This window comes from Lissotriton vulgaris, chromosome 2_1, assembly GCF_964263255.1.
Source record: "Lissotriton vulgaris chromosome 2_1, aLisVul1.2, whole genome shotgun sequence".
In the NCBI taxonomy this organism is placed as follows: domain Eukaryota; kingdom Metazoa; phylum Chordata; class Amphibia; order Caudata; family Salamandridae; genus Lissotriton; species Lissotriton vulgaris.
Genome location: NC_141687.1, coordinates 550,287,272 through 550,299,427, shown reverse-complemented (window position 1 = coordinate 550,299,427; position 12,156 = coordinate 550,287,272). Strand labels below are relative to the sequence as shown.

Here is a 12,156-nt window from a genome sequence, read left to right as displayed (position 1 = left end):
GTTGTGGGTCTTTAAAAAAGCACTGGGTTAAAGATGCAGCAGGATTCTTCCTACCAGCAGCAGTTTTGTCGTGGGTCCTGTCTGCAGCCATGACATTTCTTACCAGTACAATTAGGTTGTTTGGTAACCGCTACGACAATCTGAGTGTCCTAGACGTATGATGTTAAGGCAAAACCAAATGATTTGATAATCAGTGCTAAGGCTGAAATATAAACATAAAGAGAGTTGGGCTGATGGAGGATCCCTGCGGCACTTCACAAGGGAGAATGATAGGCTCTGACTTAAATGGTTCTAAGGCTACGAATTGCATCCTGTCTTCCAAAAAAGACTTTAGCAAATTCAGCTCTGACCCCTTCATACCAGCTAACCGTTCCACCAAAATAACATGGTGGACCGTGTCGAAGGCCGCCGATGGATCCAAAAGAATAAGGGTGGCCATTCCTCCGTTATTCAGAGCCTCTCTAATATCCTCGACCGATTTAATCAAGGCAGATTCTGTACTATAACCGGACCTCAAGCTGTGCTGTTTGTCATCAAGCAGACTGTGCTCAGTGATATAATCTGAGAGTTGTATATTCATAGATTTTTCAAGTAGTTTTGCAGGCAGGGGGAGTCAGAAGATGGGACGAAAGTTGTTTGTGTCATCAGAATCTAGATTGGGCTTCTTTAGGATCGGTAGAATAGATGTAGCTTTCCACAAATTGGGAAAGTAGCCTGCACTAAAAACTGAGCTCAAAATGTTAGTCAGATTGTTTGCAATTACAACTTGAGCCATTTTTAGGACTGAAACGGGAAAGGATTCAACTGAGATCCCGATTTGGCCTTAGCAATCATTTCTCCTACTTGAGTGGGATTAAGATTGGGCATTTGGTGATTTATAGGTTTTAAGTGCAGCGACCAGTACATATGGGAAACCTTATATCTGAATTGAAGGGTGCATGCACCCTTTCACGCAGACTGCACAGGCAGCTCTGCAGACACAGTTTGTTTTATTTATTTATTTATTTATGGAATTTTTAATGCGCAGCTACTACCCAAGGGTGTCTAGGCGCAGTATGATACTTTAAGATACAGTGGTAAGCACAAACCTATTGGTTGAAGAGCCAAGTCTTCAATGCCCTACGAAAACAGATGAGAGTAGGAGCCGTTTTGATATGTGAGGGTAGAGAGTTCCACAATCTAGGAGTTGCTACCAAGAAGCGTCTGTCTCCCCAGGTGGCGGTTCTTGTTCGGGGAACAGCTAGTAGACAACTGGCTGCTGATCTTAGGTTCCTTATAGGGGTGTATGGCTGAAATGCCTCTCTTAGAAATTTCGGGCCGGTATGATGTATGGCCTTATAGGCAATACATAATGCCTTAAATTTAATCCTGCTCTCCACTCTTAGCCAATGAAGATGGCGTATAGCTGCCGAGGTGGACTGGCGCCTAGGAATGTTGAGGAGGACTCTGGCTGCCATATTTTGCAGGGACTTGTATGGGTGGCACATTATATACTGCAGCCCATAGGAGACTCCTGGTGTACCAATGCTCTCGGTACCTCAGTACCATGTACCAGGGACTTATAATGGTACCTCAGTATTCCAATTGTGGGGTGTACAAACTACTTACAAGTAGATTCAGAAGAGAGAGCACTGTCACTGGGGTTCTAGTTAGCAGGATCCCAGTGAACTACAGTCAAAACAAACGGACACCAGGCAAAAAGTGGGATTATCTATGCCAGAAAGATCCTACTTTACTACATAACCACCTACCAAATGAAAGAAGATAAGGTTAACCTTGCCCAGCTGAGTCTTCATTTTGTATGTGGAAATATCTGGAAAGTCCATCTGTGTTGGTATGGTTACTCTCAGGTCTATGTATGTTCCACTGAAAAGTCCATCACCTGTAGGGTACTGAACCACTGCTAAGGTTTGGGGGTTTCACTCTACCTCTGTTTTAACCATAAAAGGGGCTTATGGTCTGTCTGAACAATGAAGTGAGTGCCAAACAGGTATGGCCTAAACTTCTTCAAGGCCAGGACCAATGCAAAGGCCTCCATCTCAATAACTGACCAACGTTTCTCTCTTAGGGTCAACCTTTTGCTGATAAAAGCTACTGGTTGATCAAGGTCCTCTTTATTAAGTTGTGACAACACTGCTCATATTCCTAGCTCAGACGCATTTGTATGGACAATACATTGCACATGGCCTTCTTCAAGGCATCAAAGGCCTCTTGACAGCTAACTGTTCAATTCACCTTCTTAGGCATCTTCTTAGAGGTGAGGCCATTAAGGGGAGTCATAGTGGACTCACACCACTGAACAAATCTTCTGTAGTACCCAGTCAGACCCAGAAAAGCTCTGCCCTGAGTCTGGGTAGTGGGAGCAACCCAATCCACAATGGTTTGGATGTTGCTCTTCAATGGCTGAAATTGGCCTTCACCTAAGGTAGCCCAAGTATACAACTTTACTCTGCCCTATCTGGCATTTACTGGCCTTAATAGTGAGGCCTGCTGTCAGCAGGGCCTTATGTACATTTCTGAGGTGGACCAGGTGATCATGCCAGGTGGAGCTAAAGACAGCTATATCGTCCAGATATGCTGAACTGAAATCTCCTAGACCTGAGAGAACTTTATTCACCAGCCTCTGAAATGTAGCTGTGCTTTTTCGAAACCAAAAGGCATTAAAGTTAACTGGAAGTGATCTCCCGGGGTTGAAAATGCTGTTGTAGGTTTTGCACCCTTAGTGAGTCTGATTCATCAATAGACTACAGTCAGGTCAAAGGATACTTATCAGTAATAATAATAATAATAATACGGCATTTTATAAAGCGCGAACAGCTACCTCACAAGGAGGTGTCCCGGCACTAGTAGCCAGAGAATCTATCAACTCATCTGCCCTAGGTATAGGATGAGCATTAGTCATATTGACTGCATTGAGGCCTCTGTAGTGTACACAAAACATCACCTCTATCTTTCCGCCCTGAGACTTAGGTTTTGGCACAAGGACTACTGGACTAGCCCAAGGGCTATCTGAAGGTTCAATGGCCACTAACTCCAGCATGTTTTGGGCCTCTGTCCTGATGCACTCCCTGACATGGTCAGGCTGCTCGTAGAGTTTACTCTTCATTGGCAGACTGTCCCCTTTGTCCACCTCATGTGCACACCAGGTAGTCTGATTGGGTGTCATGAAAAAGAGCTCAGGGAACTGACTGAGAACCTGTCTTCAGTCAACTTGTTGTCAGTGAGGATGTCTGCAAAAACCACTCCATCAACTGACCCAGCAAAAGGTTGAATGAGAGGGGATCAGGGAGAGGCCGCTCTCTTCCTCCTGTCCCTCATGAGTAGCCCTGAGCAAGCTCATGTCAGCCATGTCAAAGCAAGGCTTAAGACGGTTCACATGAAGCCCCCTGTGGGGTATTCTAGGGGTACTTAGGTCCACCATGTAGGTGACCTCACCTTTCTTTTCCAGGATGGTATTGAGTCCATTCCACTTGTCTTGTAGGGCTCTTGGGGCCACAGGCATCTAGACCCATATTTCTGCCCTGGCTGTTAAACAGTTAGAAGAGCCATTTGATCATGCCACAACCTCTGAAGTTGTGGCAGGATCACACCCAGGATGCTGCCCTCCACATTTTTGATGGCCTTCTTCACATACTCAGTCATGCATGGATGCAGGCCTAGCATATAATCCACAATGTCTTGCTTAAGAGTTTGAGATGCTGCTCCCATCCCTCCTTCACTAGAGCAAGTAGCTCCCTAACTGATGTTCAAACGGAAGTTAAAATGGGCAGCAGCCAACCACCTTCTGTGGAACCGCTCTGTAGGCAAAAAGAAGGCAAGGTAATAGGACCTCCCATCTATTCCTGAGCTTGTCATAGCCCCATAATCATACCTTTTAGGGTTCTGTTGAAACGTTCAACTAACCCATTGCATTGCGGATGATACGGTCTGGTAAATTTGTAATTTACTTCACACTCTATCCACATGGCTTTCAGGTAGCCAGAAATTAGGTTTGCACCTTTGTCTGGCCCAACTTCCTTAGGAATAATCACTCTGATAAATATTCCGAGGAGGCCCTTGGCCACTGTAGGAGTTGTAAAGGACCTAAGGGAAATAGCTTCTGGGCATCTGATGGCATGGTCAACCACCACCATGTTACGATTGCTCCCAGATGCTGTAGCAGGGTCAAGGGGACCAGCAATGTTGATATCTACCCTTTCAATGGGAAGCCCCACCACTGATAGCAGAATTAGTGGGGTCTTTGTTGTGCTACCTGTCTTACCACTGGCTTGACTGTTGACACGGTAACAAGACAAAATATTGAATTCAAATTATAGAATTACCAAAATATCGAAGTCTAAATATAGAATGGACAAAATATCGAATGGACAGAATATAGTGGTGAAAAATATCGAATTGAAGGTAAGTAATTTAATATCGAAAAGTAATTTTTACCCCTATGCTATCCAACGCTTTCCCTACTGTTGCACTCTCTGGAGTGGCAATAGTAGTTTTTACCCCTACACTATCCAACGCTTTCCCTACTGTTGCACTCACAGGAGTGGTAATAGTAAATGTTATATTTATTATTTCATTAATTTTAAATTACTTTTAAGACATTTAAAAAAAAAAATATTTTGACTAACTATATTTTTTAAAACTATATTTTTGATTAGATATTTTTGTACTTACCTGTTTGTAGATAGGAATTCTATATTTTTTCTTCGATATTTTTGTAATTCTTTATTTGTGTATTCAATATTATGTCAGTGATCCGTTGACACAGAAGCGACAAAACTTCTTTGTGTCTTCAGACATGTGGGACCAGTAAAAGTGTGAGGCAAGCATGTCTGCAGTCTTACATTGCCCAAGATGCCCTGAAAGGGGTATGTCATGTGCAAGGGTCAAGAGGAACTTCCTAAAGTACTCAACTCCAGTCCATATTGACATTTCTAAATCATTGCCCATAAGACACTCTACAGGAATGTTAGAAGATACCACAACCTTTTTAGGGCCTGTAACACACTCGCCCCCCAACCACCCCCCTCACCAGCTAAGTTTGATCAATGCCATGAGGTGGCAATTAGTGATATTGTCTGCATTGTTTACTTTACTTGGTAAGTGTACCCAAGTAAGTACTCCAGTACCCATTGTGACACTGGCACCTATGTCTCTGTAAGCTATTGCTTCCATAACATTTATGAGGGGGAACTTCCTGTATTTCCTCATATAAGGAAGCCAGGCAGCCAAAGTGGCAAGATCAGTGCCACCCTCTGGTATCAGGACAGCCCCAGCGACTTATCTGACTAGGCTAGAGCCCACTGTAATTCCTAAAGTAAACCCAGCTACACCTAGAGCCCACTGTAATTCCTAAAGTAAACCCAGCTACACCTTGTGGAGTTTTACTGCTACGAGTGCTAATGCTAGGGGCATTAAGGGGAGTAGTAGCAGTCTTGGTGGCTTTCTTAGGCTAAATGGGGTCATTTGTCTATAGCCTTTTTGTTTACAAACAATGCACCAAGGAAGTTTGTCACTAGTGAAAGAGGAAGATTGTGACCCACCCCAGAGGAACATTGTTGTGGGCCTGTTGAAGACTCTTTTTTTTAGGCTTCTCTCCATCATACTCTTGGATACTAGATGTATCTTTCTTTTTCTGGTTACCCCCACCATGAGCATTATTTTCACATTGGTGTGAATGCATTTGTCTGCCTTTTTTCCCAATTCCTGGGGAGCGGTCAGATCAGTCTACCAGGAACTGGTGCAGTTTGTCAGACACACCGTTATTAAGGATGTACTCTCTCATGTTCAATATTATATAATCCACAATACATTACTACCATGTAATCAGCCTTCCAGAGCCTTAACTGCGATCTATGAAATCAACCCACTCTTGTGAAGAGGTCTTCTGGGTATCCCTTAATTCGATCCTGTATTCCTCACAAGTAAGTCCTAACCCTTCAATAAGAAACACTTTCCTTATACTTGTATCATGTTCCCTTGCTGCCAAGGAGTTTGTCTCTACCTTTGTCTGAAAAGGTGATAAAGGGGAACCTTCTGGACTTTACAGGCTCTCTCCATAGCTGTAATAGACTTGTGAGGCACTATCCTGTAAGGTTCCTAGAATCAAAGTGTCCCCCCCTGACTAGTCTCTTTATTGCTGCCACCATTGGGGACTAACCCCACATTCTTCCTTTCCTTCTCCACTTCTAGGACGTCCATTTCAAGGGCCAACTGCTCCCTCTTCATATTGAGTTAAGCCTTTTCAAGCATCAGCAAATTGTATCTCCTATCTAGGATGACTTTATCTAAATTAGCGTAAGTTGACCCAGCAACTGATGCTCAGGAAAGGGAGGATGAGAATGAGGATGAGGAAGAAGAAGACCTCCTCCTCCTAGGAATCCTGTGAACTAACCCAGGGGGGAGTGAAAGGGGGCCTAACACCATGAACCTCTGCTGTACCATCAGTACCACCCGCTACAGGTATAAGGTCCTCCAGGGGAGCCTCTTCAGGTTCCTCCTAGACATGTCCAAACATACTTACTTACTGCTTTAGCTGCCTGCACTGGTTGCATCCTATCACACAGTTGGGAGGAGTATATACTGCACCTATACCTCAGAAGTAAATAGCAGAAAGTAAGCTCTTGCTTCCTTGACCTGGGTATACTAGCAGCCAAGCGCCTGATTACAAAGCGCTGTAAATTGCTGACCGTCCTACCTCTCTGGCCTGGAGACAGTCCTTACTGGTGTGGACTGGGCTGAGGAAAAGGGTGCAGCACTGTGCCTTTGTAAATCCCCATAGCAGTGAGTTGGGATGCCATCCTGCAAGACTTTCAGGGAGCTCTGCTGGGAGTTATGCAAGGTTCAGTTCCATCTCCCCAGAGGACCCAGATACTGAAAGACCCAGATCCACCGATGCGCAACTTAGGTAGACGAACGGTGGTCATGGTCCATGCCCCATCTCATTAAGTCCTCCCCATTTTATTTGGAGCTGCACACCACATGAGGTATTGGCCATTAAAAAAAGCAGTGTTCAGTCAACGTCCCAAGGAGGTCACACTCCTCCCAGGTCTTTTTGTTTGTCCACCCTTTATTCTTCCTGCTCCTAATGCCATGTAAAGAAGCTGCCTGCCTCACAAATGCTGGCTGTGGGGAGGTACTCCCAACCTAAACAACTGTTGTTTTCTTGTTAGTGTTTACATATCTTAGCAACTGCTGCTTGGCAGCTGTAAGCTTCCACTACTGGAGTCCTGTATGTTGGAATCCAGGAGACGGTAGCTGATGCTGCTGAGGAGACAGCTGTTGGGGGTTGCTCCTGTCAACTTAAATAAACCTGCTTCTGCAAGTATCCTGGAAGTCCTGTCTTCAAAAATGGCGACAAGGATGGGATGAAGTGCAACAAGAGGGTTTTCATTTTACTTGAAGATTTTTGCTGACCTTGGAGCAATTTATTGGGATTTAGTGAGTATAAACCTTGTTTTACTCAGAGACCTGAAGACCCCAGAAGCGAGAGAAATTGCCTTGTGATGAACATAAACTGGTTGGTGAAATTTTGTAAGTAAGATATTAAATTATTGACATGGTAACGTTTCCATAGACTGCCGCGACTGAAGGAAAGCGCGAGCTGTGTGTGCGCGTGTCTTTGGAAGTGCATGCTGTGAGGACATCTGAGCAAAGGTCAATCTGTGAACTGGATGAGCATCTCAGCGCGTGTTGGCAGGTGCGTGTCATTGATACGCACTTGAAGGAGCACGAGTCCAAGTGTGCACCATTTGAATCCGGCTTAAGCGCGTGGATTCTTTCTGTTTTCCTGCGTCCTGCACGCCTTACGTCTAATTGACGTGACCTCGAACTTGAAGGTCACGTAGACGTGCCGCCTTATTGTTTGGCATTCAGTCACCAGGAATTGAAAACACAGTCTTGTCGCAGATTGCAACCATGTTTTTTTTATACAAATAAAAACAATACTTTGTCAGGTGTAAGACTATGGTGATAGGCACATCACCTTTCATTTATGCCCATAGTTATTGCGAATTACTAAATAACAAGTTCATTTTTGTGTGGTGACATTGGAAGCAGACAGATTGCCATCACATTCAAAAGTTTCTGTAGAAAGCACAATAGCTTTGCAATCAAACAGTTTGTTCATTATCTCAGAACCTTCAGTAAAAAGCACTTTGCAGGCAATTTTTATAACATGACCTCACAAGTTATTGCTCCACCCCCTACTTTTCTTCAGGATCCCGGATCTACTAGCATGACTTGGGAAGACTGGAAAGAGTCTTCTACAAAATACCTGGAAGCTATTGGTGGTGAAGATTATGTTCTCAACAGGAAATTGGCAATTTTAAAACATCATTTGGAGGTAGAAGGAAGAAATGTATTAAAAACACTTCCTAAACCGTCTTCTGTATTAAGAAAGGAAAATGATGGATCCGGTGATGAAGAGGAAGATACCTATGAAAGTGCCTTAGCAATGGTAGAGGAAAACTATGGCAAAAAATTAAGCATAGTGGTAGAGAGACACAATTTGTTTCACGTAAACAGTTACATGAAGAAAAAATTGAGCAATATGTCACAGCTTTCAGAAGATTAGCAACTACTTGTAGGTTTAAAAATCTCAGAGATGAAATCATAAGAGATCAAATGATTAATGCCACGAATAACAAAAAACTTCAGGAAAAATTATTAGACCTAATTGACCCCACATTAGAAAAGGCCATTGGTATAGCCAAACATATTGAAAATACGTCTTTATATGTTAAAGAGTTAACTGTTACTGAATGTAAAAATTATAATTGTTCATTAAAAGTATGTAAAATAAGTGACAAAAACAAAAAGAGTAATGATACTGATGAGGTTAAAGGTGAAAAGAAAAAAATTACTACTAGTATTAACAAGTTTTTTTACAGATGTGGCTGTAACAGATATTCTTCGGATGCTATTCATTGTCCTGCTGCTAAAAGTAGATGTTATAAATGTAAAATAATAGGACATTTTTCAAGGGTTTGAAACTCAAAACCAGTCATCAATGTTATCAATGAAGATGCTTGTGATGAATTAGATGAAAGTGATGTTGAAGTAAATATGACTGATGAAGTTGATGATTTTGGCAATAGTGAAAATTATAATCCCCCCCAAATGTGACATTTGGGTTGATGAGAAAAAGTTAGCAATGTGGGCGGATTCATGTTCTCCTTTCACCTTAATCAACAAACAGGTTTGGAACGAGTTGGGTTCTAAAAGTCTTCAAATTTCTGATGTCAATCCTGTAGGATATTGTGGTCAGAAATAACCTGTTATGGGTTATTATATATCGAATTTTAAATTTCAAGATAGAGAAACCGTAGCTAAACTGTATGTTGTGGAAAAAGGGAAATCCCTTTTAGGATGGAGAGAACAAAAAGCTTTAAAAATTATTCTGAACCCTAACAATCCCATGCAAGTACTTTTGACATAGCATCATCATAATTATGAATGGGTGTCAAAATATCCTAATCTCTTTAAGAAGAACTAGGATGTTTGAGGAAGTTAAGATATCGCATCATTCTTAAGGCAGGTGTTATACCTAAAGTGCATACAGTAAGGAACATGCCATTGGCGTTGAGGGATTCTCTCAAAAAAGAGTTAGAGAGACTGTGAAAAGAATGTATCATAGAGCAGATCGTAGCTTCCGAATGGCTTAGTCCAATTGTTATCACGCTCAAACCGAGTGGCAGTATCCGAATGTGTGTGGACTTATGAGACTTAAATGAATGTATTTGGGTTGACCGCCACCCTTTGCCCCACATAAATGATATGTTAGCCACTGTTGACAATGGGAACATTGTTTCCACCCTAGACTTGTCAAGTGCTTACCATCAAATCCTACTACAACCAGAATCAAAACACTTAACCTTTTTAATTACTCCAGAAGGAGCATTCAAATTTGTGCGCAAGCCATTTGGTTTGGCATCTGCTTCGGCAGTTTTTCAAAGAGTTATGCAAGGTATTTTGAGAGACATTCCCAATATTCTGGTGTTTCAAGATTATATTTTAGTGTGGGGAAAGAACAAGGAGGAGCACAATGATGTATTAGGAATTGTGCTAAGCAAATTAGAGCAAACTGGTCTAATCATTAGTCTTAAAAAATGCAAATTCTGTCAACCTGCGGTGGACTATCTTGGCCACACTTTAAATCAAGAGGGAATTAAACCTAAGTTTAAGTTAGTGGAAGATCTAGAAAAAGCACATGTTTCACAGAATAAAGACCAGTTAAGGTCATTCCTGTGATTGGCCGAATATTACTCAAGATTTCTTTTTAATTTTTTCAATTGTGTGTTTCCTCTACGAGAATGGATGAAGAAAAATGTGGTATTTGTGTGGTCTGAGAAGTACCAATGTGCTTTTGAGGAAGTAAAAAAAGCTGTTGCTAGTACTGCTTCTTTAAAATCTTTCAATGCCAATGATAAGTGCATAATAGTGACAGATGCCAGTGGGTATGGCTTGGACGCTGTACTGATGCAGATTCATGAGGGCAAAGAAAGAGTAATAGCATTCGCATCCAGAACACTCAAGGGTGCTGAGAGCACGTATTCCACCATCGAAAAGGAGGCATTGGTGTGTTGGTAGGGAGTGCAGCATTTCCGAACTTTTGTGTGGGGTATGAAGTTTGAATTACACACGGATCATAAACCATTAATTGACATTTTCTCTACTGCAGGTGCTGCAAAAGCTACACCAAGAATTGCCAAATGGATTTATCGTTTACTGGAGTATAATTTTAGTCTTAAATATGTACCTGGTGTGAGGAATGTAAATGCCGATTGTTTATCACGCCTTCCAGTTGAAAAAGACAGTAGTGAAAATTTTGATTTAGAGGTTGAAGAATGGGTTTTTGCCAAATTGAGTGATGTATGTCATGCCTTAGAGTCAGATTGGAAAAGCGCAAGTTTCGATGATAATATTATTAAAAAAGTTGTTAAGTGTCTTCCCTTGAGAGAGGGTTGGAAGTCTCATGATGATTTATTAATTTATAAAGAAGTCTTGAGTGAATTATATGTTGTGGATGGTATCTTGAGGAGAAACAATAAGTTGGTAGTTCCCTCTACTATGAGATCAAGATTGTTACAATTGTTGCATGATGGCCACGGTGGTATGTCAGCTATGAAGAGGAAGGCCAGGGAAGATTTCTGGTGGCCTGGAATGGACAGGCAAATTGAAAGGTTTGTTAGGGATTGTGTAGCATGCTCTCGGAGTGACAAGACTCATGTCTTACAAGAAACTGCCATTCATCATGTAAACTGGTCTAAGCAAGCTTGAGAAAGATTAGCTATTGATGTTTGCAGTCCTTTTGAGATCCTTGGTGTTGGATGCAGATTTGCCATTGTTTTAATGGATTATTTTTCTAAGTGGCCAGGGGTAACCTTTGTGCGCAAAGTCAAATCTGACAACGAAATTGATTTCTGTGAAGAAATTTTCGTAGAGAAGGTTGTCCCGCAGAAATGTTAACTGATTATGGACCTCAATTCACTTCCAATGAGTTTAGTGATTTTCTTAAAACTTGGGGTATCAAGCACTTAAAAACTCCAGTTTATCATCCCTGTGGAAATGGCCTTATTGAACGCTTTAACCGTGTTTTGGGTTAATGTATCCAGATGGCTATTGATAATCATGTTGATTGGAAGTGTTTGGTAAACAAAATGTTGTGGAACTATAGAACCACTCCACATTCTGTTACAGGTGAAACTCCTTTTTGTTTACTCAAGGGCAGGGTTCCTTGTTCTATTGCTGTGTCCGCATAGATGGGAAGATGTGGTAGGAGATGTATCAATGAGGGTATCATTAGATCTAAGGTTGAAGATTATCAAAGTTCTTATGAACATAGACACAATGACAAGTTTGAAATGGGCAATTTTGAAAGAGTAAAGTTGGGAACTATTCAACACAAAGGAAGTTCTAAGTTATCCGACCCCAAGAAAATTGGGTCTATTAATGGTGATCTTTTGAAACTTTCTGATGGAAAGTGGTGGAATGCTAATCGTGTGGCCAAGTGCAATGAAACAGAGGTACGAGAGTGGTTAAATAAAGATGTACCTAATTTCAGTTCAGTTGTGAGCAATGAATCTAAAGAAGTTTCTTCCAAAGGTACACCTCCAAGTACCAGGTCTGAGGATAGAGTACCTAGCACACATCTTAAGA

At 41.8% G+C, this 12,156-nt stretch overlaps 1 protein-coding gene across 1 annotated transcript in view; it reads right to left on the bottom strand.

The window, feature by feature from the left end:
* The window catches only part of UNC80 (unc-80 subunit of NALCN channel complex), a 2,521,865-nt gene that overhangs the window by 1,965,355 nt on the left and 544,354 nt on the right, over positions 1 to 12,156 (bottom strand). The gene's annotated exons all lie outside the window — the stretch shown is intronic.